Source organism: Oncorhynchus kisutch, unplaced genomic scaffold (genome assembly GCF_002021735.2).
Source record: "Oncorhynchus kisutch isolate 150728-3 unplaced genomic scaffold, Okis_V2 scaffold1286, whole genome shotgun sequence".
Lineage (NCBI taxonomy): Eukaryota > Metazoa > Chordata > Actinopteri > Salmoniformes > Salmonidae > Oncorhynchus > Oncorhynchus kisutch.
In genome coordinates this window covers 1-24,050 of record NW_022263231.1, presented here as the reverse complement: position 1 = coordinate 24,050, position 24,050 = coordinate 1, and the positions used below count along the sequence as shown (strand labels likewise).

At 44.8% G+C, this 24,050-nt stretch overlaps 18 non-coding genes across 18 annotated transcripts; all 18 read right to left on the bottom strand.

The window, feature by feature from the left end:
* Positions 1–600: 600 nt before the first annotated feature.
* Positions 601–719, bottom strand: LOC116365800 (5S ribosomal RNA). Its single transcript, XR_004208170.1, has one exon. It is a non-coding gene; the product is annotated as a 5S ribosomal RNA (ribosomal RNA).
* Positions 720–1,903: 1,184 nt separating this feature from the next.
* Positions 1,904–2,022, bottom strand: LOC116365799 (5S ribosomal RNA). Its single transcript, XR_004208169.1, has one exon. It is a non-coding gene; the product is annotated as a 5S ribosomal RNA (ribosomal RNA).
* Positions 2,023–3,205: 1,183 nt separating this feature from the next.
* Positions 3,206–3,324, bottom strand: LOC116365798 (5S ribosomal RNA). Its single transcript, XR_004208168.1, has one exon. It is a non-coding gene; the product is annotated as a 5S ribosomal RNA (ribosomal RNA).
* Positions 3,325–4,507: 1,183 nt separating this feature from the next.
* On the bottom strand, positions 4,508–4,626 carry LOC116365796 (5S ribosomal RNA). The gene has a single exon (XR_004208166.1). It is a non-coding gene; the product is annotated as a 5S ribosomal RNA (ribosomal RNA).
* Positions 4,627–5,808: 1,182 nt separating this feature from the next.
* On the bottom strand, positions 5,809–5,927 carry LOC116365795 (5S ribosomal RNA). Its single transcript, XR_004208165.1, has one exon. It is a non-coding gene; the product is annotated as a 5S ribosomal RNA (ribosomal RNA).
* Positions 5,928–7,110: 1,183 nt separating this feature from the next.
* On the bottom strand, positions 7,111–7,229 carry LOC116365794 (5S ribosomal RNA). Its single transcript, XR_004208164.1, has one exon. It is a non-coding gene; the product is annotated as a 5S ribosomal RNA (ribosomal RNA).
* Positions 7,230–8,412: 1,183 nt separating this feature from the next.
* LOC116365793 (5S ribosomal RNA) lies at positions 8,413–8,531 on the bottom strand. Its single transcript, XR_004208163.1, has one exon. It is a non-coding gene; the product is annotated as a 5S ribosomal RNA (ribosomal RNA).
* Positions 8,532–9,714: 1,183 nt separating this feature from the next.
* LOC116365792 (5S ribosomal RNA) lies at positions 9,715–9,833 on the bottom strand. The gene has a single exon (XR_004208162.1). It is a non-coding gene; the product is annotated as a 5S ribosomal RNA (ribosomal RNA).
* Positions 9,834–11,015: 1,182 nt separating this feature from the next.
* Positions 11,016–11,134, bottom strand: LOC116365791 (5S ribosomal RNA). Its single transcript, XR_004208161.1, has one exon. It is a non-coding gene; the product is annotated as a 5S ribosomal RNA (ribosomal RNA).
* A 1,182-nt stretch (positions 11,135–12,316) lies between these two features.
* On the bottom strand, positions 12,317–12,435 carry LOC116365790 (5S ribosomal RNA). Its single transcript, XR_004208160.1, has one exon. It is a non-coding gene; the product is annotated as a 5S ribosomal RNA (ribosomal RNA).
* Positions 12,436–13,622: 1,187 nt separating this feature from the next.
* LOC116365789 (5S ribosomal RNA) lies at positions 13,623–13,741 on the bottom strand. The gene has a single exon (XR_004208159.1). It is a non-coding gene; the product is annotated as a 5S ribosomal RNA (ribosomal RNA).
* A 1,187-nt stretch (positions 13,742–14,928) lies between these two features.
* LOC116365788 (5S ribosomal RNA) lies at positions 14,929–15,047 on the bottom strand. The gene has a single exon (XR_004208158.1). It is a non-coding gene; the product is annotated as a 5S ribosomal RNA (ribosomal RNA).
* Positions 15,048–16,234: 1,187 nt separating this feature from the next.
* LOC116365787 (5S ribosomal RNA) lies at positions 16,235–16,353 on the bottom strand. The gene has a single exon (XR_004208157.1). It is a non-coding gene; the product is annotated as a 5S ribosomal RNA (ribosomal RNA).
* Positions 16,354–17,540: 1,187 nt separating this feature from the next.
* Positions 17,541–17,659, bottom strand: LOC116365823 (5S ribosomal RNA). Its single transcript, XR_004208193.1, has one exon. It is a non-coding gene; the product is annotated as a 5S ribosomal RNA (ribosomal RNA).
* Positions 17,660–18,846: 1,187 nt separating this feature from the next.
* LOC116365819 (5S ribosomal RNA) lies at positions 18,847–18,965 on the bottom strand. Its single transcript, XR_004208189.1, has one exon. It is a non-coding gene; the product is annotated as a 5S ribosomal RNA (ribosomal RNA).
* Positions 18,966–20,152: 1,187 nt separating this feature from the next.
* Positions 20,153–20,271, bottom strand: LOC116365808 (5S ribosomal RNA). Its single transcript, XR_004208178.1, has one exon. It is a non-coding gene; the product is annotated as a 5S ribosomal RNA (ribosomal RNA).
* A 1,186-nt stretch (positions 20,272–21,457) lies between these two features.
* On the bottom strand, positions 21,458–21,576 carry LOC116365797 (5S ribosomal RNA). Its single transcript, XR_004208167.1, has one exon. It is a non-coding gene; the product is annotated as a 5S ribosomal RNA (ribosomal RNA).
* A 1,186-nt stretch (positions 21,577–22,762) lies between these two features.
* LOC116365786 (5S ribosomal RNA) lies at positions 22,763–22,881 on the bottom strand. The gene has a single exon (XR_004208156.1). It is a non-coding gene; the product is annotated as a 5S ribosomal RNA (ribosomal RNA).
* Between the last annotated feature and the right edge of the window lie 1,169 nt (positions 22,882–24,050).

The following is a 24,050-nucleotide window of genomic DNA, read 5'->3' as shown; positions in this document are numbered from 1 at the left end:
CATTATTTGCATCAATCCAGAGGCCATTTGTTTTGCAAACTCCGCAATCACATGAGCGCTACAGCAACACCGCTTAACCAAACAAATGTCTCTCCCTGGCGCACACTTGCGTGTAAAGGGTAACTACACCCCAAAATCGATATGTCTTCAATTTTTCCCAGACCTCAAAAGTGGTCTCCTGCTAGGGTTTTAAACGTTGTCGTGGACATAGAACATCCAATCGTGTTATATTTCGATTAAAAACGTGTACTTTTGAGAGCGAAAACCTGGAGAAGCAGGTATAAACGGTCAACCGGGAAATGTAAACGGAGAAGAGGGGGAAATTGTTTTTTTGGGGGGGGGTTCAGGCAAAACATTGAAGGGATTTTACAGGCCCCTAATGGACGACAGACATTGACAGTCTCCGAGCCTAAAAACAAATGCTGATTGTAGTGCCAACATTTCGAGGGAAACGCACTGTCCATGATTGGATTTGATCAGGTGCAGGGCAGCACTAACAAACTGCATGTAGTCCAATAAAAAGACACAACATTATTAGGGCGTTAAATAAAGGGCAGTTGCTCCACGCATGACACAAGAGTACCCTCTACTGGAGCAAAAAGCTTACAGCACCTGGTATTCCCAGGCGGTCTCCCATCCAAGTACTAACCAGGCCCGACCCTGCTTAGCTTCCGAGATCGGACGAGATCGGGCGTATTCAGGCTGGTATGGCCGTAAGCGAAGGGAACTCTCTTGGTACACTATATAAAGTCAATGTGCCGCTCATTCATCGGGAGACAGAGAAATGTCCACGTTGTGGCACACTGACAAAGCGCAAACCTTGCTTACATTTCCAGCCCATATATTTCACTCTTCTGGGGGGGGGAAGAGGGCATATCCTATATTCACACTTATGACAACTTCATGGACTAGGGCCCTATATAATAATACGGCGCGCCCACACGGAATCACGGAATCCAGACTTTAAACCGAAATTCAACAATATTAAAAAATGTTTTGAACTAAGGAGGAAATCAACTAAATCCTTTCAACTTGTTAGAAAATGCATTCATTTGCCCACGTGAATCATTAGACATCAACAAAATGCATCAGTGATTCGTATTTCCACCCAACTTTCAGAAACGGCACAGGACTGCCCAGTTTCTGTGCGCATGCGTGCGGAGCGCTACACTTTGTGTAGCCGTTAGCGATGAGGCTAATGATTACCTTCTTCTGGTAGAGAAGGAAAGGCTTCCCACAAAAACTTTCTCAATGAAATGTTAACTGCAAAGTAGCCTATGCCAGCTTGGCAGAATTATATCATCATTATTTGCATCAATCCAGAGGCCATTTGTTTTGCAAACTCCGCAATCACATGAGCGCTACAGCAACACCGCTTAACCAAACAAATGTCTCTCCCTGGCGCACACTTGCGTGTAAAGGGTAACTACACCCCAAAATCGATATGTCTTCAATTTTTCCCAGACCTCAAAAGTGGTCTCCTGCTAGGGTTTTAAACGTTGTCGTGGACATAGAACATCCAATCGTGTTATATTTCGATTAAAAACGTGTACTTTTGAGAGCGAAAACCTGGAGAAGCAGGTATAAACGGTCAACCGGGAAATGTAAACGGAGAAGAGGGGGAAATTGTTTTTTTGGGGGGGGGTTCAGGCAAAACATTGAAGGGATTTTACAGGCCCCTAATGGACGACAGACATTGACAGTCTCCGAGCCTAAAAACAAATGCTGATTGTAGTGCCAACATTTCGAGGGAAACGCACTGTCCATGATTGGATTTGATCAGGTGCAGGGCAGCACTAACAAACTGCATGTAGTCCAATAAAAAGACACAACATTATTAGGGCGTTAAATAAAGGGCAGTTGCTCCACGCATGACACAAGAGTACCCTCTACTGGAGCAAAAAGCTTACAGCACCTGGTATTCCCAGGCGGTCTCCCATCCAAGTACTAACCAGGCCCGACCCTGCTTAGCTTCCGAGATCGGACGAGATCGGGCGTATTCAGGCTGGTATGGCCGTAAGCGAAGGGAACTCTCTTGGTACACTATATAAAGTCAATGTGCCGCTCATTCATCGGGAGACAGAGAAATGTCCACGTTGTGGCACACTGACAAAGCGCAAACCTTGCTTACATTTCCAGCCCATATATTTCACTCTTCTGGGGGGGGAAGAGGGCATATCCTATATTCACACTTATGACAACTTCATGGACTAGGGCCCTATATAATAATACGGCGCGCCCACACGGAATCACGGAATCCAGACTTTAAACCGAAATTCAACAATATTAAAAAATGTTTTGAACTAAGGAGGAAATCAACTAAATCCTTTCAACTTGTTAGAAAATGCATTCATTTGCCCACGTGAATCATTAGACATCAACAAAATGCATCAGTGATTCGTATTACCACCCAACTTTCAGAAACGGCACAGGACTGCCCAGTTTCTGTGCGCATGCGTGCGGAGCGCTACACTTTGTGTAGCCGTTAGCGATGAGGCTAATGATTACCTTCTTCTGGTAGAGAAGGAAAGGCTTCCCACAAAAACTTTCTCAATGAAATGTTAACTGCAAAGTAGCCTATGCCAGCTTGGCAGAATTATATCATCATTATTTGCATCAATCCAGAGGCCATTTGTTTTGCAAACTCCGCAATCACATGAGCGCTACAGCAACACCGCTTAACCAAACAAATGTCTCTCCCTGGCGCACACTTGCGTGTAAAGGGTAACTACACCCCAAAATCGATATGTCTTCAATTTTTCCCAGACCTCAAAAGTGGTCTCCTGCTAGGGTTTTAAACGTTGTCGTGGACATAGAACATCCAATCGTGTTATATTTCGATTAAAAACGTGTACTTTTGAGAGCGAAAACCTGGAGAAGCAGGTATAAACGGTCAACCGGGAAATGTAAACGGAGAAGAGGGGGAAATTGTTTTTTTGGGGGGGGGTTCAGGCAAAACATTGAAGGGATTTTACAGGCCCCTAATGGACGACAGACATTGACAGTCTCCGAGCCTAAAAACAAATGCTGATTGTAGTGCCAACATTTCGAGGGAAACGCACTGTCCATGATTGGATTTGATCAGGTGCAGGGCAGCACTAACAAACTGCATGTAGTCCAATAAAAAGACACAACATTATTAGGGCGTTAAATAAAGGGCAGTTGCTCCACGCATGACACAAGAGTACCCTCTACTGGAGCAAAAAGCTTACAGCACCTGGTATTCCCAGGCGGTCTCCCATCCAAGTACTAACCAGGCCCGACCCTGCTTAGCTTCCGAGATCGGACGAGATCGGGCGTATTCAGGCTGGTATGGCCGTAAGCGAAGGGAACTCTCTTGGTACACTATATAAAGTCAATGTGCCGCTCATTCATCGGGAGACAGAGAAATGTCCACGTTGTGGCACACTGACAAAGCGCAAACCTTGCTTACATTTCCAGCCCATATATTTCACTCTTCTGGGGGGGGAAGAGGGCATATCCTATATTCACACTTATGACAACTTCATGGACTAGGGCCCTATATAATAATACGGCGCGCCCACACGGAATCACGGAATCCAGACTTTAAACCGAAATTCAACAATATTAAAAAATGTTTTGAACTAAGGAGGAAATCAACTAAATCCTTTCAACTTGTTAGAAAATGCATTCATTTGCCCACGTGAATCATTAGACATCAACAAAATGCATCAGTGATTCGTATTTCCACCCAACTTTCAGAAACGGCACAGGACTGCCCAGTTTCTGTGCGCATGCGTGCGGAGCGCTACACTTTGTGTAGCCGTTAGCGATGAGGCTAATGATTACCTTCTTCTGGTAGAGAAGGAAAGGCTTCCCACAAAAACTTTCTCAATGAAATGTTAACTGCAAAGTAGCCTATGCCAGCTTGGCAGAATTATATCATCATTATTTGCATCAATCCAGAGGCCATTTGTTTTGCAAACTCCGCAATCACATGAGCGCTACAGCAACACCGCTTAACCAAACAAATGTCTCTCCCTGGCGCACACTTGCGTGTAAAGGGTAACTACACCCCAAAATCGATATGTCTTCAATTTTTCCCAGACCTCAAAAGTGGTCTCCTGCTAGGGTTTTAAACGTTGTCGTGGACATAGAACATCCAATCGTGTTATATTTCGATTAAAAACGTGTACTTTTGAGAGCGAAAACCTGGAGAAGCAGGTATAAACGGTCAACCGGGAAATGTAAACGGAGAAGAGGGGGAAATTGTTTTTTTGGGGGGGGGTTCAGGCAAAACATTGAAGGGATTTTACAGGCCCCTAATGGACGACAGACATTGACAGTCTCCGAGCCTAAAAACAAATGCTGATTGTAGTGCCAACATTTCGAGGGAAACGCACTGTCCATGATTGGATTTGATCAGGTGCAGGGCAGCACTAACAAACTGCATGTAGTCCAATAAAAAGACACAACATTATTAGGGCGTTAAATAAAGGGCAGTTGCTCCACGCATGACACAAGAGTACCCTCTACTGGAGCAAAAAGCTTACAGCACCTGGTATTCCCAGGCGGTCTCCCATCCAAGTACTAACCAGGCCCGACCCTGCTTAGCTTCCGAGATCGGACGAGATCGGGCGTATTCAGGCTGGTATGGCCGTAAGCGAAGGGAACTCTCTTGGTACACTATATAAAGTCAATGTGCCGCTCATTCATCGGGAGACAGAGAAATGTCCACGTTGTGGCACACTGACAAAGCGCAAACCTTGCTTACATTTCCAGCCCATATATTTCACTCTTCTGGGGGGGGAAGAGGGCATATCCTATATTCACACTTATGACAACTTCATGGACTAGGGCCCTATATAATAATACGGCGCGCCCACACGGAATCACGGAATCCAGACTTTAAACCGAAATTCAACAATATTAAAAAATGTTTTGAACTAAGGAGGAAATCAACTAAATCCTTTCAACTTGTTAGAAAATGCATTCATTTGCCCACGTGAATCATTAGACATCAACAAAATGCATCAGTGATTCGTATTACCACCCAACTTTCAGAAACGGCACAGGACTGCCCAGTTTCTGTGCGCATGCGTGCGGAGCGCTACACTTTGTGTAGCCGTTAGCGATGAGGCTAATGATTACCTTCTTCTGGTAGAGAAGGAAAGGCTTCCCACAAAAACTTTCTCAATGAAATGTTAACTGCAAAGTAGCCTATGCCAGCTTGGCAGAATTATATCATCATTATTTGCATCAATCCAGAGGCCATTTGTTTTGCAAACTCCGCAATCACATGAGCGCTACAGCAACACCGCTTAACCAAACAAATGTCTCTCCCTGGCGCACACTTGCGTGTAAAGGGTAACTACACCCCAAAATCGATATGTCTTCAATTTTTCCCAGACCTCAAAAGTGGTCTCCTGCTAGGGTTTTAAACGTTGTCGTGGACATAGAACATCCAATCGTGTTATATTTCGATTAAAAACGTGTACTTTTGAGAGCGAAAACCTGGAGAAGCAGGTATAAACGGTCAACCGGGAAATGTAAACGGAGAAGAGGGGGAAATTGTTTTTTGGGGGGGGGTTCAGGCAAAACATTGAAGGGATTTTACAGGCCCCTAATGGACGACAGACATTGACAGTCTCCGAGCCTAAAAACAAATGCTGATTGTAGTGCCAACATTTCGAGGGAAACGCACTGTCCATGATTGGATTTGATCAGGTGCAGGGCAGCACTAACAAACTGCATGTAGTCCAATAAAAAGACACAACATTATTAGGGCGTTAAATAAAGGGCAGTTGCTCCACGCATGACACAAGAGTACCCTCTACTGGAGCAAAAAGCTTACAGCACCTGGTATTCCCAGGCGGTCTCCCATCCAAGTACTAACCAGGCCCGACCCTGCTTAGCTTCCGAGATCGGACGAGATCGGGCGTATTCAGGCTGGTATGGCCGTAAGCGAAGGGAACTCTCTTGGTACACTATATAAAGTCAATGTGCCGCTCATTCATCGGGAGACAGAGAAATGTCCACGTTGTGGCACACTGACAAAGCGCAAACCTTGCTTACATTTCCAGCCCATATATTTCACTCTTCTGGGGGGGGAAGAGGGCATATCCTATATTCACACTTATGACAACTTCATGGACTAGGGCCCTATATAATAATACGGCGCGCCCACACGGAATCACGGAATCCAGACTTTAAACCGAAATTCAACAATATTAAAAAATGTTTTGAACTAAGGAGGAAATCAACTAAATCCTTTCAACTTGTTAGAAAATGCATTCATTTGCCCACGTGAATCATTAGACATCAACAAAATGCATCAGTGATTCGTATTTCCACCCAACTTTCAGAAACGGCACAGGACTGCCCAGTTTCTGTGCGCATGCGTGCGGAGCGCTACACTTTGTGTAGCCGTTAGCGATGAGGCTAATGATTACCTTCTTCTGGTAGAGAAGGAAAGGCTTCCCACAAAAACTTTCTCAATGAAATGTTAACTGCAAAGTAGCCTATGCCAGCTTGGCAGAATTATATCATCATTATTTGCATCAATCCAGAGGCCATTTGTTTTGCAAACTCCGCAATCACATGAGCGCTACAGCAACACCGCTTAACCAAACAAATGTCTCTCCCTGGCGCACACTTGCGTGTAAAGGGTAACTACACCCCAAAATCGATATGTCTTCAATTTTTCCCAGACCTCAAAAGTGGTCTCCTGCTAGGGTTTTAAACGTTGTCGTGGACATAGAACATCCAATCGTGTTATATTTCGATTAAAAACGTGTACTTTTGAGAGCGAAAACCTGGAGAAGCAGGTATAAACGGTCAACCGGGAAATGTAAACGGAGAAGAGGGGGAAATTGTTTTTTTGGGGGGGGGTTCAGGCAAAACATTGAAGGGATTTTACAGGCCCCTAATGGACGACAGACATTGACAGTCTCCGAGCCTAAAAACAAATGCTGATTGTAGTGCCAACATTTCGAGGGAAACGCACTGTCCATGATTGGATTTGATCAGGTGCAGGGCAGCACTAACAAACTGCATGTAGTCCAATAAAAAGACACAACATTATTAGGGCGTTAAATAAAGGGCAGTTGCTCCACGCATGACACAAGAGTACCCTCTACTGGAGCAAAAAGCTTACAGCACCTGGTATTCCCAGGCGGTCTCCCATCCAAGTACTAACCAGGCCCGACCCTGCTTAGCTTCCGAGATCGGACGAGATCGGGCGTATTCAGGCTGGTATGGCCGTAAGCGAAGGGAACTCTCTTGGTACACTATATAAAGTCAATGTGCCGCTCATTCATCGGGAGACAGAGAAATGTCCACGTTGTGGCACACTGACAAAGCGCAAACCTTGCTTACATTTCCAGCCCATATATTTCACTCTTCTGGGGGGGGAAGAGGGCATATCCTATATTCACACTTATGACAACTTCATGGACTAGGGCCCTATATAATAATACGGCGCGCCCACACGGAATCACGGAATCCAGACTTTAAACCGAAATTCAACAATATTAAAAAATGTTTTGAACTAAGGAGGAAATCAACTAAATCCTTTCAACTTGTTAGAAAATGCATTCATTTGCCCACGTGAATCATTAGACATCAACAAAATGCATCAGTGATTCGTATTACCACCCAACTTTCAGAAACGGCACAGGACTGCCCAGTTTCTGTGCGCATGCGTGCGGAGCGCTACACTTTGTGTAGCCGTTAGCGATGAGGCTAATGATTACCTTCTTCTGGTAGAGAAGGAAAGGCTTCCCACAAAAACTTTCTCAATGAAATGTTAACTGCAAAGTAGCCTATGCCAGCTTGGCAGAATTATATCATCATTATTTGCATCAATCCAGAGGCCATTTGTTTTGCAAACTCCGCAATCACATGAGCGCTACAGCAACACCGCTTAACCAAACAAATGTCTCTCCCTGGCGCACACTTGCGTGTAAAGGGTAACTACACCCCAAAATCGATATGTCTTCAATTTTTCCCAGACCTCAAAAGTGGTCTCCTGCTAGGGTTTTAAACGTTGTCGTGGACATAGAACATCCAATCGTGTTATATTTCGATTAAAAACGTGTACTTTTGAGAGCGAAAACCTGGAGAAGCAGGTATAAACGGTCAACCGGGAAATGTAAACGGAGAAGAGGGGGAAATTGTTTTTTTGGGGGGGGGTTCAGGCAAAACATTGAAGGGATTTTACAGGCCCCTAATGGACGACAGACATTGACAGTCTCCGAGCCTAAAAACAAATGCTGATTGTAGTGCCAACATTTCGAGGGAAACGCACTGTCCATGATTGGATTTGATCAGGTGCAGGGCAGCACTAACAAACTGCATGTAGTCCAATAAAAAGACACAACATTATTAGGGCGTTAAATAAAGGGCAGTTGCTCCACGCATGACACAAGAGTACCCTCTACTGGAGCAAAAAGCTTACAGCACCTGGTATTCCCAGGCGGTCTCCCATCCAAGTACTAACCAGGCCCGACCCTGCTTAGCTTCCGAGATCGGACGAGATCGGGCGTATTCAGGCTGGTATGGCCGTAAGCGAAGGGAACTCTCTTGGTACACTATATAAAGTCAATGTGCCGCTCATTCATCGGGAGACAGAGAAATGTCCACGTTGTGGCACACTGACAAAGCGCAAACCTTGCTTACATTTCCAGCCCATATATTTCACTCTTCTGGGGGGGGGAAGAGGGCATATCCTATATTCACACTTATGACAACTTCATGGACTAGGGCCCTATATAATAATACGGCGCGCCCACACGGAATCACGGAATCCAGACTTTAAACCGAAATTCAACAATATTAAAAAATGTTTTGAACTAAGGAGGAAATCAACTAAATCCTTTCAACTTGTTAGAAAATGCATTCATTTGCCCACGTGAATCATTAGACATCAACAAAATGCATCAGTGATTCGTATTTCCACCCAACTTTCAGAAACGGCACAGGACTGCCCAGTTTCTGTGCGCATGCGTGCGGAGCGCTACACTTTGTGTAGCCGTTAGCGATGAGGCTAATGATTACCTTCTTCTGGTAGAGAAGGAAAGGCTTCCCACAAAAACTTTCTCAATGAAATGTTAACTGCAAAGTAGCCTATGCCAGCTTGGCAGAATTATATCATCATTATTTGCATCAATCCAGAGGCCATTTGTTTTGCAAACTCCGCAATCACATGAGCGCTACAGCAACACCGCTTAACCAAACAAATGTCTCTCCCTGGCGCACACTTGCGTGTAAAGGGTAACTACACCCCAAAATCGATATGTCTTCAATTTTTCCCAGACCTCAAAAGTGGTCTCCTGCTAGGGTTTTAAACGTTGTCGTGGACATAGAACATCCAATCGTGTTATATTTCGATTAAAAACGTGTACTTTTGAGAGCGAAAACCTGGAGAAGCAGGTATAAACGGTCAACCGGGAAATGTAAACGGAGAAGAGGGGGAAATTGTTTTTTGGGGGGGGGTTCAGGCAAAACATTGAAGGGATTTTACAGGCCCCTAATGGACGACAGACATTGACAGTCTCCGAGCCTAAAAACAAATGCTGATTGTAGTGCCAACATTTCGAGGGAAACGCACTGTCCATGATTGGATTTGATCAGGTGCAGGGCAGCACTAACAAACTGCATGTAGTCCAATAAAAAGACACAACATTATTAGGGCGTTAAATAAAGGGCAGTTGCTCCACGCATGACACAAGAGTACCCTCTACTGGAGCAAAAAGCTTACAGCACCTGGTATTCCCAGGCGGTCTCCCATCCAAGTACTAACCAGGCCCGACCCTGCTTAGCTTCCGAGATCGGACGAGATCGGGCGTATTCAGGCTGGTATGGCCGTAAGCGAAGGGAACTCTCTTGGTACACTATATAAAGTCAATGTGCCGCTCATTCATCGGGAGACAGAGAAATGTCCACGTTGTGGCACACTGACAAAGCGCAAACCTTGCTTACATTTCCAGCCCATATATTTCACTCTTCTGGGGGGGGAAGAGGGCATATCCTATATTCACACTTATGACAACTTCATGGACTAGGGCCCTATATAATAATACGGCGCGCCCACACGGAATCACGGAATCCAGACTTTAAACCGAAATTCAACAATATTAAAAAATGTTTTGAACTAAGGAGGAAATCAACTAAATCCTTTCAACTTGTTAGAAAATGCATTCATTTGCCCACGTGAATCATTAGACATCAACAAAATGCATCAGTGATTCGTATTACCACCCAACTTTCAGAAACGGCACAGGACTGCCCAGTTTCTGTGCGCATGCGTGCGGAGCGCTACACTTTGTGTAGCCGTTAGCGATGAGGCTAATGATTACCTTCTTCTGGTAGAGAAGGAAAGGCTTCCCACAAAAACTTTCTCAATGAAATGTTAACTGCAAAGTAGCCTATGCCAGCTTGGCAGAATTATATCATCATTATTTGCATCAATCCAGAGGCCATTTGTTTTGCAAACTCCGCAATCACATGAGCGCTACAGCAACACCGCTTAACCAAACAAATGTCTCTCCCTGGCGCACACTTGCGTGTAAAGGGTAACTACACCCCAAAATCGATATGTCTTCAATTTTTCCCAGACCTCAAAAGTGGTCTCCTGCTAGGGTTTTAAACGTTGTCGTGGACATAGAACATCCAATCGTGTTATATTTCGATTAAAAACGTGTACTTTTGAGAGCGAAAACCTGGAGAAGCAGGTATAAACGGTCAACCGGGAAATGTAAACGGAGAAGAGGGGGAAATTGTTTTTTGGGGGGGGGTTCAGGCAAAACATTGAAGGGATTTTACAGGCCCCTAATGGACGACAGACATTGACAGTCTCCGAGCCTAAAAACAAATGCTGATTGTAGTGCCAACATTTCGAGGGAAACGCACTGTCCATGATTGGATTTGATCAGGTGCAGGGCAGCACTAACAAACTGCATGTAGTCCAATAAAAAGACACAACATTATTAGGGCGTTAAATAAAGGGCAGTTGCTCCACGCATGACACAAGAGTACCCTCTACTGGAGCAAAAAGCTTACAGCACCTGGTATTCCCAGGCGGTCTCCCATCCAAGTACTAACCAGGCCCGACCCTGCTTAGCTTCCGAGATCGGACGAGATCGGGCGTATTCAGGCTGGTATGGCCGTAAGCGAAGGGAACTCTCTTGGTACACTATATAAAGTCAATGTGCCGCTCATTCATCGGGAGACAGAGAAATGTCCACGTTGTGGCACACTGACAAAGCGCAAACCTTGCTTACATTTCCAGCCCATATATTTCACTCTTCTGGGGGGGGAAGAGGGCATATCCTATATTCACACTTATGACAACTTCATGGACTAGGGCCCTATATAATAATACGGCGCGCCCACACGGAATCACGGAATCCAGACTTTAAACCGAAATTCAACAATATTAAAAAATGTTTTGAACTAAGGAGGAAATCAACTAAATCCTTTCAACTTGTTAGAAAATGCATTCATTTGCCCACGTGAATCATTAGACATCAACAAAATGCATCAGTGATTCGTATTTCCACCCAACTTTCAGAAACGGCACAGGACTGCCCAGTTTCTGTGCGCATGCGTGCGGAGCGCTACACTTTGTGTAGCCGTTAGCGATGAGGCTAATGATTACCTTCTTCTGGTAGAGAAGGAAAGGCTTCCCACAAAAACTTTCTCAATGAAATGTTAACTGCAAAGTAGCCTATGCCAGCTTGGCAGAATTATATCATCATTATTTGCATCAATCCAGAGGCCATTTGTTTTGCAAACTCCGCAATCACATGAGCGCTACAGCAACACCGCTTAACCAAACAAATGTCTCTCCCTGGCGCACACTTGCGTGTAAAGGGTAACTACACCCCAAAATCGATATGTCTTCAATTTTTCCCAGACCTCAAAAGTGGTCTCCTGCTAGGGTTTTAAACGTTGTCGTGGACATAGAACATCCAATCGTGTTATATTTCGATTAAAAACGTGTACTTTTGAGAGCGAAAACCTGGAGAAGCAGGTATAAACGGTCAACCGGGAAATGTAAACGGAGAAGAGGGGGAAATTGTTTTTTGGGGGGGGGTTCAGGCAAAACATTGAAGGGATTTTACAGGCCCCTAATGGACGACAGACATTGACAGTCTCCGAGCCTAAAAACAAATGCTGATTGTAGTGCCAACATTTCGAGGGAAACGCACTGTCCATGATTGGATTTGATCAGGTGCAGGGCAGCACTAACAAACTGCATGTAGTCCAATAAAAAGACACAACATTATTAGGGCGTTAAATAAAGGGCAGTTGCTCCACGCATGACACAAGAGTACCCTCTACTGGAGCAAAAAGCTTACAGCACCTGGTATTCCCAGGCGGTCTCCCATCCAAGTACTAACCAGGCCCGACCCTGCTTAGCTTCCGAGATCGGACGAGATCGGGCGTATTCAGGCTGGTATGGCCGTAAGCGAAGGGAACTCTCTTGGTACACTATATAAAGTCAATGTGCCGCTCATTCATCGGGAGACAGAGAAATGTCCACGTTGTGGCACACTGACAAAGCGCAAACCTTGCTTACATTTCCAGCCCATATATTTCACTCTTCTGGGGGGGGAAGAGGGCATATCCTATATTCACACTTATGACAACTTCATGGACTAGGGCCCTATATAATAATACGGCGCGCCCACACGGAATCACGGAATCCAGACTTTAAACCGAAATTCAACAATATTAAAAAATGTTTTGAACTAAGGAGGAAATCAACTAAATCCTTTCAACTTGTTAGAAAATGCATTCATTTGCCCACGTGAATCATTAGACATCAACAAAATGCATCAGTGATTCGTATTTCCACCCAACTTTCAGAAACGGCACAGGACTGCCCAGTTTCTGTGCGCATGCGTGCGGAGCGCTACACTTTGTGTAGCCGTTAGCGATGAGGCTAATGATTACCTTCTTCTGGTAGAGAAGGAAAGGCTTCCCACAAAAACGTTCTCAATGAAATGTTAACTGCAAAGTAGCCTATGCCAGCTTGGCAGAATTATATCATCATTATTTGCATCAATCCAGTGGCCATTTGTTTTGCAAACTCCGCAATCACATGAGCGCTACAGCAACACCGCTTAACCAAACAAATGTCTCTCCCTGGCGCACACTTGCGTGTAAAGGGTAACTACACCCCAAAATCGATATGTCTTCAATTTTTCCCAGACCTCAAAAGTGGTCTCCTGCTAGGGTTTTAAACGTTGTCGTGGACATAGAACATCCAATCGTGTTATATTTCGATTAAAAACGTGTACTTTTGAGAGCGAAAACCTGGAGAAGCAGGTATAAACGGTCAACCGGGAAATGTAAACGGAGAAGAGGGGGAAATTGTTTTTTGGGGGGGGGTTTCAGGCAAAACATTGAAGGGATTTTACAGGCCCCTAATGGACGACAGACATTGACAGTCTCCGAGCCTAAAAACAAATGCTGATTGTAGTGCCAACATTTCGAGGGAAACGCACTGTCTGTCCATGATTGGATTTGATCAGGTGCAGGGCAGCACTAACAAACTGCATGTAGTCCAATAAAAAGACACAACATTATTAGGGCGTTAAATAAAGGGCAGTTGCTCCACGCATGACACAAGAGTACCCTCTACTGGAGCAAAAAGCTTACAGCACCTGGTATTCCCAGGCGGTCTCCCATCCAAGTACTAACCAGGCCCGACCCTGCTTAGCTTCCGAGATCGGACGAGATCGGGCGTATTCAGGCTGGTATGGCCGTAAGCGAAGGGAACTCTCTTGGTACACTATATAAAGTCAATGTGCCGCTCATTCATCGGGAGACAGAGAAATGTCCACGTTGTGGCACACTGACAAAGCGCAAACCTTGCTTACATTTCCAGCCCATATATTTCACTCTTCTGGGGGGGGAAGAGGGCATATCCTATATTCACACTTATGACAACTTCATGGACTAGGGCCCTATATAATAATACGGCGCGCCCACACGGAATCACGGAATCCAGACTTTAAACCGAAATTCAACAATATTAAAAAATGTTTTGAACTAAGGAGGAAATCAACTAAATCCTTTCAACTTGTTAGAAAATGCATTCATTTGCCCACGTGAATCATTAGACATCAACAAAATGCATCAGTGATTCGTATTTCCACCCAACTTTCAGAAACGGCACAGGACTGCCCAGTTTCTGTGCGCATGCGTGCGGAGCGCTACACTTTGTGTAGCCGTTAGCGATGAGGCTAATGATTACCTTCTTCTGGTAGAGAAGGAAAGGCTTCCCACAAAAACGTTCTCAATGAAATGTTAACTGCAAAGTAGCCTATGCCAGCTTGGCAGAATTATATCATCATTATTTGCATCAATCCAGTGGCCATTTGTTTTGCAAACTCCGCAATCACATGAGCGCTACAGCAACACCGCTTAACCAAACAAATGTCTCTCCCTGGCGCACACTTGCGTGTAAAGGGTAACTACACCCCAAAATCGATATGTCTTCAATTTTTCCCGGACCTCAAAAGTGGTCTCCTGCTAGGGTTTTAAACGTTGTCGTGGACATAGAACATCCAATCGTGTTATATTTCGATTAAAAACGTGTACTTTTGAGAGCGAAAACCTGGAGAAGCAGGTATAAACGGTCAACCGGGAAATGTAAACGGAGAAGAGGGGGAAATTGTTTTTTGGGGGGGGGTTTCAGGCAAAACATTGAAGGGATTTTACAGGCCCCTAATGGACGACAGACATTGACAGTCTCCGAGCCTAAAAACAAATGCTGATTGTAGTGCCAACATTTCGAGGGAAACGCACTGTCTGTCCATGATTGGATTTGATCAGGTGCAGGGCAGCACTAACAAACTGCATGTAGTCCAATAAAAAGACACAACATTATTAGGGCGTTAAATAAAGGGCAGTTGCTCCACGCATGACACAAGAGTACCCTCTACTGGAGCAAAAAGCTTACAGCACCTGGTATTCCCAGGCGGTCTCCCATCCAAGTACTAACCAGGCCCGACCCTGCTTAGCTTCCGAGATCGGACGAGATCGGGCGTATTCAGGCTGGTATGGCCGTAAGCGAAGGGAACTCTCTTGGTACACTATATAAAGTCAATGTGCCGCTCATTCATCGGGAGACAGAGAAATGTCCACGTTGTGGCACACTGACAAAGCGCAAACCTTGCTTACATTTCCAGCCCATATATTTCACTCTTCTGGGGGGGGAAGAGGGCATATCCTATATTCACACTTATGACAACTTCATGGACTAGGGCCCTATATAATAATACGGCGCGCCCACACGGAATCACGGAATCCAGACTTTAAACCGAAATTCAACAATATTAAAAAATGTTTTGAACTAAGGAGGAAATCAACTAAATCCTTTCAACTTGTTAGAAAATGCATTCATTTGCCCACGTGAATCATTAGACATCAACAAAATGCATCAGTGATTCGTATTTCCACCCAACTTTCAGAAACGGCACAGGACTGCCCAGTTTCTGTGCGCATGCGTGCGGAGCGCTACACTTTGTGTAGCCGTTAGCGATGAGGCTAATGATTACCTTCTTCTGGTAGAGAAGGAAAGGCTTCCCACAAAAACGTTCTCAATGAAATGTTAACTGCAAAGTAGCCTATGCCAGCTTGGCAGAATTATATCATCATTATTTGCATCAATCCAGTGGCCATTTGTTTTGCAAACTCCGCAATCACATGAGCGCTACAGCAACACCGCTTAACCAAACAAATGTCTCTCCCTGGCGCACACTTGCGTGTAAAGGGTAACTACACCCCAAAATCGATATGTCTTCAATTTTTCCCGGACCTCAAAAGTGGTCTCCTGCTAGGGTTTTAAACGTTGTCGTGGACATAGAACATCCAATCGTGTTATATTTCGATTAAAAACGTGTACTTTTGAGAGCGAAAACCTGGAGAAGCAGGTATAAACGGTCAACCGGGAAATGTAAACGGAGAAGAGGGGGAAATTGTTTTTTGGGGGGGGGTTTCAGGCAAAACATTGAAGGGATTTTACAGGCCCCTAATGGACGACAGACATTGACAGTCTCCGAGCCTAAAAACAAATGCTGATTGTAGTGCCAACATTTCGAGGGAAACGCACTGTCTGTCCATGATTGGATTTGATCAGGTGCAGGGCAGCACTAACAAACTGCATGTAGTCCAATAAAAAGACACAACATTATTAGGGCGTTAAATAAAGGGCAGTTGCTCCACGCATGACACAAGAGTACCCTCTACTGGAGCAAAAAGCTTACAGCACCTGGTATTCCCAGGCGGTCTCCCATCCAAGTACTAACCAGGCCCGACCCTGCTTAGCTTCCGAGATCGGACGAGATCGGGCGTATTCAGGCTGGTATGGCCGTAAGCGAAGGGAACTCTCTTGGTACACTATATAAAGTCAATGTGCCGCTCATTCATCGGGAGACAGAGAAATGTCCACGTTGTGGCACACTGACAAAGCGCAAACCTTGCTTACATTTCCAGCCCATATATTTCACTCTTCTGGGGGGGGAAGAGGGCATATCCTATATTCACACTTATGACAACTTCATGGACTAGGGCCCTATATAATAATACGGCGCGCCCACACGGAATCACGGAATCCAGACTTTAAACCGAAATTCAACAATATTAAAAAATGTTTTGAACTAAGGAGGAAATCAACTAAATCCTTTCAACTTGTTAGAAAATGCATTCATTTGCCCACGTGAATCATTAGACATCAACAAAATGCATCAGTGATTCGTATTTCCACCCAACTTTCAGAAACGGCACAGGACTGCCCAGTTTCTGTGCGCATGCGTGCGGAGCGCTACACTTTGTGTAGCCGTTAGCGATGAGGCTAATGATTACCTTCTTCTGGTAGAGAAGGAAAGGCTTCCCACAAAAACGTTCTCAATGAAATGTTAACTGCAAAGTAGCCTATGCCAGCTTGGCAGAATTATATCATCATTATTTGCATCAATCCAGTGGCCATTTGTTTTGCAAACTCCGCAATCACATGAGCGCTACAGCAACACCGCTTAACCAAACAAATGTCTCTCCCTGGCGCACACTTGCGTGTAAAGGGTAACTACACCCCAAAATCGATATGTCTTCAATTTTTCCCGGACCTCAAAAGTGGTCTCCTGCTAGGGTTTTAAACGTTGTCGTGGACATAGAACATCCAATCGTGTTATATTTCGATTAAAAACGTGTACTTTTGAGAGCGAAAACCTGGAGAAGCAGGTATAAACGGTCAACCGGGAAATGTAAACGGAGAAGAGGGGGAAATTGTTTTTTGGGGGGGGGTTTCAGGCAAAACATTGAAGGGATTTTACAGGCCCCTAATGGACGACAGACATTGACAGTCTCCGAGCCTAAAAACAAATGCTGATTGTAGTGCCAACATTTCGAGGGAAACGCACTGTCTGTCCATGATTGGATTTGATCAGGTGCAGGGCAGCACTAACAAACTGCATGTAGTCCAATAAAAAGACACAACATTATTAGGGCGTTAAATAAAGGGCAGTTGCTCCACGCATGACACAAGAGTACCCTCTACTGGAGCAAAAAGCTTACAGCACCTGGTATTCCCAGGCGGTCTCCCATCCAAGTACTAACCAGGCCCGACCCTGCTTAGCTTCCGAGATCGGACGAGATCGGGCGTATTCAGGCTGGTATGGCCGTAAGCGAAGGGAACTCTCTTGGTACACTATATAAAGTCAATGTGCCGCTCATTCATCGGGAGACAGAGAAATGTCCACGTTGTGGCACACTGACAAAGCGCAAACCTTGCTTACATTTCCAGCCCATATATTTCACTCTTCTGGGGGGGGAAGAGGGCATATCCTATATTCACACTTATGACAACTTCATGGACTAGGGCCCTATATAATAATACGGCGCGCCCACACGGAATCACGGAATCCAGACTTTAAACCGAAATTCAACAATATTAAAAAATGTTTTGAACTAAGGAGGAAATCAACTAAATCCTTTCAACTTGTTAGAAAATGCATTCATTTGCCCACGTGAATCATTAGACATCAACAAAATGCATCAGTGATTCGTATTTCCACCCAACTTTCAGAAACGGCACAGGACTGCCCAGTTTCTGTGCGCATGCGTGCGGAGCGCTACACTTTGTGTAGCCGTTAGCGATGAGGCTAATGATTACCTTCTTCTGGTAGAGAAGGAAAGGCTTCCCACAAAAACGTTCTCAATGAAATGTTAACTGCAAAGTAGCCTATGCCAGCTTGGCAGAATTATATCATCATTATTTGCATCAATCCAGTGGCCATTTGTTTTGCAAACTCCGCAATCACATGAGCGCTACAGCAACACCGCTTAACCAAACAAATGTCTCTCCCTGGCGCACACTTGCGTGTAAAGGGTAACTACACCCCAAAATCGATATGTCTTCAATTTTTCCCGGACCTCAAAAGTGGTCTCCTGCTAGGGTTTTAAACGTTGTCGTGGACATAGAACATCCAATCGTGTTATATTTCGATTAAAAACGTGTACTTTTGAGAGCGAAAACCTGGAGAAGCAGGTATAAACGGTCAACCGGGAAATGTAAACGGAGAAGAGGGGGAAATTGTTTTTTGGGGGGGGGTTTCAGGCAAAACATTGAAGGGATTTTACAGGCCCCTAATGGACGACAGACATTGACAGTCTCCGAGCCTAAAAACAAATGCTGATTGTAGTGCCAACATTTCGAGGGAAACGCACTGTCTGTCCATGATTGGATTTGATCAGGTGCAGGGCAGCACTAACAAACTGCATGTAGTCCAATAAAAAGACACAACATTATTAGGGCGTTAAATAAAGGGCAGTTGCTCCACGCATGACACAAGAGTACCCTCTACTGGAGCAAAAAGCTTACAGCACCTGGTATTCCCAGGCGGTCTCCCATCCAAGTACTAACCAGGCCCGACCCTGCTTAGCTTCCGAGATCGGACGAGATCGGGCGTATTCAGGCTGGTATGGCCGTAAGCGAAGGGAACTCTCTTGGTACACTATATAAAGTCAATGTGCCGCTCATTCATCGGGAGACAGAGAAATGTCCACGTTGTGGCACACTGACAAAGCGCAAACCTTGCTTACATTTCCAGCCCATATATTTCACTCTTCTGGGGGGGGAAGAGGGCATATCCTATATTCACACTTATGACAACTTCATGGACTAGGGCCCTATATAATAATACGGCGCGCCCACACGGAATCACGGAATCCAGACTTTAAACCGAAATTCAACAATATTAAAAAATGTTTTGAACTAAGGAGGAAATCAACTAAATCCTTTCAACTTGTTAGAAAATGCATTCATTTGCCCACGTGAATCATTAGACATCAACAAAATGCATCAGTGATTCGTATTTCCACCCAACTTTCAGAAACGGCACAGGACTGCCCAGTTTCTGTGCGCATGCGTGCGGAGCGCTACACTTTGTGTAGCCGTTAGCGATGAGGCTAATGATTACCTTCTTCTGGTAGAGAAGGAAAGGCTTCCCACAAAAACGTTCTCAATGAAATGTTAACTGCAAAGTAGCCTATGCCAGCTTGGCAGAATTATATCATCATTATTTGCATCAATCCAGTGGCCATTTGTTTTGCAAACTCCGCAATCACATGAGCGCTACAGCAACACCGCTTAACCAAACAAATGTCTCTCCCTGGCGCACACTTGCGTGTAAAGGGTAACTACACCCCAAAATCGATATGTCTTCAATTTTTCCCGGACCTCAAAAGTGGTCTCCTGCTAGGGTTTTAAACGTTGTCGTGGACATAGAACATCCAATCGTGTTATATTTCGATTAAAAACGTGTACTTTTGAGAGCGAAAACCTGGAGAAGCAGGTATAAACGGTCAACCGGGAAATGTAAACGGAGAAGAGGGGGAAATTGTTTTTTGGGGGGGGGTTTCAGGCAAAACATTGAAGGGATTTTACAGGCCCCTAATGGACGACAGACATTGACAGTCTCCGAGCCTAAAAACAAATGCTGATTGTAGTGCCAACATTTCGAGGGAAACGCACTGTCTGTCCATGATTGGATTTGATCAGGTGCAGGGCAGCACTAACAAACTGCATGTAGTCCAATAAAAAGACACAACATTATTAGGGCGTTAAATAAAGGGCAGTTGCTCCACGCATGACACAAGAGTACCCTCTACTGGAGCAAAAAGCTTACAGCACCTGGTATTCCCAGGCGGTCTCCCATCCAAGTACTAACCAGGCCCGACCCTGCTTAGCTTCCGAGATCGGACGAGATCGGGCGTATTCAGGCTGGTATGGCCGTAAGCGAAGGGAACTCTCTTGGTACACTATATAAAGTCAATGTGCCGCTCATTCATCGGGAGACAGAGAAATGTCCACGTTGTGGCACACTGACAAAGCGCAAACCTTGCTTACATTTCCAGCCCATATATTTCACTCTTCTGGGGGGGGAAGAGGGCATATCCTATATTCACACTTATGACAACTTCATGGACTAGGGCCCTATATAATAATACGGCGCGCCCACACGGAATCACGGAATCCAGACTTTAAACCGAAATTCAACAATATTAAAAAATGTTTTGAACTAAGGAGGAAATCAACTAAATCCTTTCAACTTGTTAGAAAATGCATTCATTTGCCCACGTGAATCATTAGACATCAACAAAATGCATCAGTGATTCGTATTTCCACCCAACTTTCAGAAACGGCACAGGACTGCCCAGTTTCTGTGCGCATGCGTGCGGAGCGCTACACTTTGTGTAGCCGTTAGCGATGAGGCTAATGATTACCTTCTTCTGGTAGAGAAGGAAAGGCTTCCCACAAAAACGTTCTCAATGAAATGTTAACTGCAAAGTAGCCTATGCCAGCTTGGCAGAATTATATCATCATTATTTGCATCAATCCAGTGGCCATTTGTTTTGCAAACTCCGCAATCACATGAGCGCTACAGCAACACCGCTTAACCAAACAAATGTCTCTCCCTGGCGCACACTTGCGTGTAAAGGGTAACTACACCCCAAAATCGATATGTCTTCAATTTTTCCCGGACCTCAAAAGTGGTCTCCTGCTAGGGTTTTAAACGTTGTCGTGGACATAGAACATCCAATCGTGTTATATTTCGATTAAAAACGTGTACTTTTGAGAGCGAAAACCTGGAGAAGCAGGTATAAACGGTCAACCGGGAAATGTAAACGGAGAAGAGGGGGAAATTGTTTTTTGGGGGGGGTTTCAGGCAAAACATTGAAGGGATTTTACAGGCCCCTAATGGACGACAGACATTGACAGTCTCCGAGCCTAAAAACAAATGCTGATTGTAGTGCCAACATTTCGAGGGAAACGCACTGTCTGTCCATGATTGGATTTGATCAGGTGCAGGGCAGCACTAACAAACTGCATGTAGTCCAATAAAAAGACACAACATTATTAGGGCGTTAAATAAAGGGCAGTTGCTCCACGCATGACACAAGAGTACCCTCTACTGGAGCAAAAAGCTTACAGCACCTGGTATTCCCAGGCGGTCTCCCATCCAAGTACTAACCAGGCCCGACCCTGCTTAGCTTCCGAGATCGGACGAGATCGGGCGTATTCAGGCTGGTATGGCCGTAAGCGAAGGGAACTCTCTTGGTACACTATATAAAGTCAATGTGCCGCTCATTCATCGGGAGACAGAGAAATGTCCACGTTGTGGCACACTGACAAAGCGCAAACCTTGCTTACATTTCCAGCCCATATATTTCACTCTTCTGGGGGGGGAAGAGGGCATATCCTATATTCACACTTATGACAACTTCATGGACTAGGGCCCTATATAATAATACGGCGCGCCCACACGGAATCACGGAATCCAGACTTTAAACCGAAATTCAACAATATTAAAAAATGTTTTGAACTAAGGAGGAAATCAACTAAATCCTTTCAACTTGTTAGAAAATGCATTCATTTGCCCACGTGAATCATTAGACATCAACAAAATGCATCAGTGATTCGTATTTCCACCCAACTTTCAGAAACGGCACAGGACTGCCCAGTTTCTGTGCGCATGCGTGCGGAGCGCTACACTTTGTGTAGCCGTTAGCGATGAGGCTAATGATTACCTTCTTCTGGTAGAGAAGGAAAGGCTTCCCACAAAAACGTTCTCAATGAAATGTTAACTGCAAAGTAGCCTATGCCAGCTTGGCAGAATTATATCATCATTATTTGCATCAATCCAGTGGCCATTTGTTTTGCAAACTCCGCAATCACATGAGCGCTACAGCAACACCGCTTAACCAAACAAATGTCTCTCCCTGGCGCACACTTGCGTGTAAAGGGTAACTACACCCCAAAATCGATATGTCTTCAATTTTTCCCGGACCTCAAAAGTGGTCTCCTGCTAGGGTTTTAAACGTTGTCGTGGACATAGAACATCCAATCGTGTTATATTTCGATTAAAAACGTGTACTTTTGAGAGCGAAAACCTGGAGAAGCAGGTATAAACGGTCAACCGGGAAATGTAAACGGAGAAGAGGGGGAAATTGTTTTTTGGGGGGGGTTTCAGGCAAAACATTGAAGGGATTTTACAGGCCCCTAATGGACGACAGACATTGACAGTCTCCGAGCCTAAAAACAAATGCTGATTGTAGTGCCAACATTTCGAGGGAAACGCACTGTCTGTCCATGATTGGATTTGATCAGGTGCAGGGCAGCACTAACAAACTGCATGTAGTCCAATAAAAAGACACAACATTATTAGGGCGTTAAATAAAGGGCAGTTGCTCCACGCATGACACAAGAGTACCCTCTACTGGAGCAAAAAGCTTACAGCACCTGGTATTCCCAGGCGGTCTCCCATCCAAGTACTAACCAGGCCCGACCCTGCTTAGCTTCCGAGATCGGACGAGATCGGGCGTATTCAGGCTGGTATGGCCGTAAGCGAAGGGAACTCTCTTGGTACACTATATAAAGTCAATGTGCCGCTCATTCATCGGGAGACAGAGAAATGTCCACGTTGTGGCACACTGACAAAGCGCAAACCTTGCTTACATTTCCAGCCCATATATTTCACTCTTCTGGGGGGGGAAGAGGGCATATCCTATATTCACACTTATGACAACTTCATGGACTAGGGCCCTATATAATAATACGGCGCGCCCACACGGAATCACGGAATCCAGACTTTAAACCGAAATTCAACAATATTAAAAAATGTTTTGAACTAAGGAGGAAATCAACTAAATCCTTTCAACTTGTTAGAAAATGCATTCATTTGCCCACGTGAATCATTAGACATCAACAAAATGCATCAGTGATTCGTATTTCCACCCAACTTTCAGAAACGGCACAGGACTGCCCAGTTTCTGTGCGCATGCGTGCGGAGCGCTACACTTTGTGTAGCCGTTAGCGATGAGGCTAATGATTACCTTCTTCTGGTAGAGAAGGAAAGGCTTCCCACAAAAACGTTCTCAATGAAATGTTAACTGCAAAGTAGCCTATGCCAGCTTGGCAGAATTATATCATCATTATTTGCATCAATCCAGTGGCCATTTGTTTTGCAAACTCCGCAATCACATGAGCGCTACAGCAACACCGCTTAACCAAACAAATGTCTCTCCCTGGCGCACACTTGCGTGTAAAGGGTAACTACACCCCAAAATCGATATGTCTTCAATTTTTCCCGGACCTCAAAAGTGGTCTCCTGCTAGGGTTTTAAACGTTGTCGTGGACATAGAACATCCAATCGTGTTATATTTCGATTAAAAACGTGTACTTTTGAGAGCGAAAACCTGGAGAAGCAGGTATAAACGGTCAACGGGAAATGTAAACGGAGAAGAGGGGGAAATTGTTTTTTTGGGGGGGGGTTTCAGGCAAAACATTGAAGGGATTTTACAGGCCCCTAATGGACGACAGACATTGACAGTCTCCGAGCCTAAAACAAATGCTGATTGTAGTGCCAACATTTCGAGGGAAACGCACTGTCTCATGATTGGATTTGATCAGGTGCAGGGCAGCACTAACAAACTGCATGTAGTCCAATAAAAAGACACAACACTTATTAGGGCGTTAAATAAAGGGCAGTTGCTCCACGCATGACACAAGAGTACCT